Below are 4665 nucleotides of genomic sequence, written 5' to 3'. Positions count from 1 at the left end.
CAGGAATTAATGGACGACGCGGAGGCCTTAGAACCGTCCGACGCGCAGCATTATCCCTTACATATCTATCGATCAAGCTTAATGAAATTAATCAATTAGCTAAATTACAAGCATGCCTTGAGGACATTTAAACCTGGATGACCTGCACTTTTCTAATGTTCTCAGACAAGACTGAAGTTCTTGTACTTGGTCCTAAACACTACTACTCCATGCATTTGTTACTTCTAAGCTGGATTACTGCAATTCCTTATTATCAGACTGCCTCAATAAGTCCATTAAGATAATACAATTAATTCAGAATGCTGCGGCATGAGTACTGACAGGAACTAGGAAACAAGTTCATATTTCTCCTGTAAAGCTTCTCTGCACTGGCTGTAGAACCAGCTTCCAGTTTGGGTTCGGGAGGCAGACACCCTCTCCACATTAAAGAGAGGTATGCTCCAACTGCTCACCAGAACGGAAACAAATCTAGGGCAACTTGTTTAGTTGAATAGTCTGCCTGACGTTGACCCTTTATCTGCCTGAGGTTTGTCTAAGTTCGAATATATGGCCCCAACCATGGCTCTGAAACATCAGTAGCCTAACTGTGTAATGAGAAATCCATGGTGCTGTCCATGGTGCTGAAGTTTTTACATTTGTAATAATAGTAAAAAGCGCCTTTTTCTCTCAGTCGTGCCCTTCTTTCAGTTTGATCTTGGATACATAATATTCTATGCACAATGTACTATAAATAACTATATTGTAGTCTGTATACTCTATAACAGTGATTCCCAACCGTTTTCCTTAAGGGACCCCTTTTCTATCATTGATCAACTGACTAAGTGACATAAAATAACACAAAACACAAACAACACAAAATAATTTCCCCCTGGGATTATTAAAGTATTTCTGATTCTGACATATTTTATGGATATTTCATATTATAGTCATTGCATAACAATAACAGTAGAAAACAATTTTATTATTTTCTTTGAATATTGCATCAGAGATGAGATTTCAATTTAGATCACAAACCAAATGCTTCCCCAGTTTTGGAACCACTGTTCTAAACTAAGATGGCAACCATGGTGCCAGTGTGCCAAGTATAACTTTACAGAGCTGCTAGCATGTGCCAGCTGCATTCACTGAATAGAGACCTGGAGAGGAAATATCTAAAAAGCTTGTGTCACAGGAAAAGTAGGACTAGAGTCAGTCATTTTGGAAAAATATGGTTAACTGTTGAGTCTCATTCCCAGGTTGCAGAATACCAGCACTTTAAGTTATGATAAATGGGACACAAGCAAGTTGCACAACCCAACAGGTGACGTTCATGCTCCCAGGTTGGTAAATACTTTCTTTAGACTTCAGCAACACAAAGCATGAAGAAAAGAAGAAAGGAAGAAAGTTAATTGGTGAGTCTCATTCCCAGGGTGTCAAAAACAGACAGTTTGGGACGCTGTAAAAGAAACTCAAAGATCAACTATCTTCAAGTTTCTAAACCAAAGCCTCTCTATATCTTTCTTGGCTCTCATTGATTGTTTTCATTCAGGCTCGGTGGATTATTGCCAATGCACCGGTAGGAGCTAGAAGAACCAAATTTTTTTCACAGATTATCTGTCTCATGTACTACTGCCAGGATATTGTGAAAGTGTCAGCAAATATGAGAAAAAGTTATTTTTATAAAAGTTACCTTCTATAGCTTTAAATCTTCTTTTAATGGGAAACATAACAGTTCCATGAATTAAGGGTCTTGAAACAGAACAAGACTTTAAAAGAAACCATTTATCATTTAATGATTAATTATTTAGTGGTTAACATCATCGTTTATTTTGCCAATATACCATTACATTTCCTACCATTACATCAGCCAATAATGACTAGGCAGTTATGTAAATTAGTTCTGTATGGGTTAGTATGAGAAAGGACAAGAGACACTTATGGTAATGTTTGACAGACAGCATCGCCTGAGGCAGACACACTATGAAACACTTCTAACATGCTATGGGCAACACCAAGGATGGCAATAACTCTATCATGGTTATTACACATTTTCTGATACTGTCTGAGCCCAGTGTCTCGTGTTTTGTGGTGTGCGCAGGGAACGTAGTACCTGATAAATGATGGGACAGAGAGACAGTCAGTCAGTCGTGGATGCGATCCTGTCAACACAGTTGCAGCACTTCCCCCCTTAACATATCAGCTTATCAGCAACATACTGCTGAAAGTCTGTTGATGAGTCTTTATTTTTCTTTTCGTTGTGACTTTTTTCCTTCCTTCTGACCTTCCTCCAATCCATAGCTTACTCATTTCCACCTACAGGTAATCATTGATAACTGTACCAAAAATAGCAGTCAAAACTTGCCTCTATAAACAATAAGGTAGATCCGATTTACTTGTTAACTTGTCAGTAGAGATGAAATGTTACAGACGTGTGGCTATTTCTGAATTGTACCTCAGGGGTATTCCATGTAGGCCTAATCGTTTTCCTGTACAACACCATTTATTAGTTTTAGATGGAGAAGATCAGAGGAGTGTGTGGAGTGAATGAGGTTTGTGTGCAGCTCATACTGAAGTGACATTTGGAAGGGTCACTGTAGAAATTATGGGACTCTGACATATGGCCTGTGCTGTATTATGCTTTCCTCTCTCCCTGTTTATCTCTCACTTCTGCTTCATATCAGTAGGTCTATCCACTTACTATCCTATTGAGCAGTCCCTCCAGGAAGTTGTAATGTTGCAATCGATCGTGATATTTAATTATAGCAGCCACCCATGCAAAACTGAGCCATATGTCATCAAACTGTTAGCGATTTAATTCTCACTGAAACAAGCTGTCTCTGATATTTATCATACAAAAAAAAACATGACTATTTTTGCTAATTTTTAAGTACTCCCACAATTTCATTGTAAAAAATGCCTAAAAATATTGCAAAATGCATTGCAGTTGTTCAGAAAAGCTGCTGTAGAATCAGGCATTTTAGGCCGCTACAATCCATGAAAGTCCATGAAATCCTGAAGGGACTGATTGAGGGTCCGAGGTCTGAAACCTCTTTCAGTGCTAACATACAAATTGAGTTTTCACTCTAAACCCACATATACACACAGAGAACATTAACTTCATGCAAAAAGCACCCGGACAGTTCCAATCACTGTGCCCAATAATGGTAAATGGTAAATGGACTAGTCTTCCAACCACGTCAAAGCACTTTTAACTACGTGCCACATTCACCCTTTCACACACATTCACTCACCGATGCACAGCATCGGGAGCAATTCGGGGTTCAGTAACTTGCTCAAGGATACTTTGACATGTTGCGGCAGGAGCCGGGGATTGATCCAACAACCTTCCGATTAGAGGACGACCCGCTCTTCCTCTGAGCCACAGCCACCCACATATACATTGTATATTATAGATATGCATTGGAATTATTTTCGAAATCAGGTTTATTGTCAAGAAGGTTTTGACATACAAGGAATTTGCCTCGGTATTGGTATTAAATAAATAATAAACAAAATATATAAAGTACAGTGTTTGAAATGAAGAGGATGGAATGTGCAAAATATTGACCACGTTGTGTGCAAATTTTCCCAGAATAAAGCAGTGGGGTCGGGAACCCTACTAGGGGTCACCAAAGCTTTAAGGGGGGGTCATAAGGCCTTGATTTTAAAGCGGGGCCGGAAAACCTAAACAGTATACACAGAAAATATACACAGTTGGCCTATATGTTAAAATTGTATTCTTTTCTGTAAAGAAAACTAAATTAAATTGTTATTTTTAGTTTAGATTATTATTTAAGATCTAAACTTTGAAGACCTGAACACAAGCTATATTCACAGAGCCTTCTTTCTCTAATAAGCCTCATCCTGCATTTAAAAAAAGTACAAAAAGTAAAAACCAAAGAGCTAATAGAACAATTAGAAGAAAACACAGAGTCTGTCCAAAAAGAAGCCTGTATGACTTTAAAGAAAAAATAAAAAGACAGACAAAGACGAAGAGTTTCTAAAAATAACAGAACTTATCTCAATATTCACAGGAAATAATCTGCTCAAAATTCATTAAAAAACTCACTGATAGAAAAGGGATAGAAAGTAGCCTATAAAGAATATGTGCAATTTGAAGAGATAATCTAGAACATGTGTGTTACACACTGAGTCAGATGAGGATAATTTATCTTAATGTAACATAGTGTCCATGGAGTCTATGTCAGTGATGATCCATTGATGCATTTGGGAAGAGACTGTTCCTGTGGCATGGGCTTTTGGTCTTGATGGACAGCAGCCTGGGTAAGAGGGAGAGTTTCAAAGAGTTTCTTTTTGGGGGTTGGCCATAATCCTTCCTGCTTACCTCAGGGTTCTGGAAGCCTGCAGATCCTGATGGGACCTGTACTGCAGGGATTTGGACTAAAGTTATTTACTTAAGTTGCAGGGGCGGCTGTGGCGCACAGGCAGAGCAGATTGTCCCCTAATTGGAAGGTTGTTGGTTCGATTCCCGGCCACATGTTGAAGTATCCTTGAGCAAGATACTGAACCCCAAATTGCTCCTGAGAATGTGTATGAGAATGTGTATGAGAATGTGTCACGTAGTGTAAAAAGTGTTTTGAGTAGTCGGAAGACTAGAAAGGCGCTATACAAGTACAGGTCCATTTACCATTTGTAATTTTAAGGGGACAGAAATATGGTCTTAAA

Source organism: Morone saxatilis, unplaced genomic scaffold, assembly GCF_004916995.1.
Source record: "Morone saxatilis isolate NCDOM2014 unplaced genomic scaffold, NCSU_SB_2.0 Contig15, whole genome shotgun sequence".
Taxonomy (NCBI): Eukaryota; Metazoa; Chordata; class Actinopteri; family Moronidae; genus Morone; species Morone saxatilis.
The sequence above is the reverse complement of the archived record's forward strand: the minus strand, read 5'-3'. Positions refer to the sequence as shown.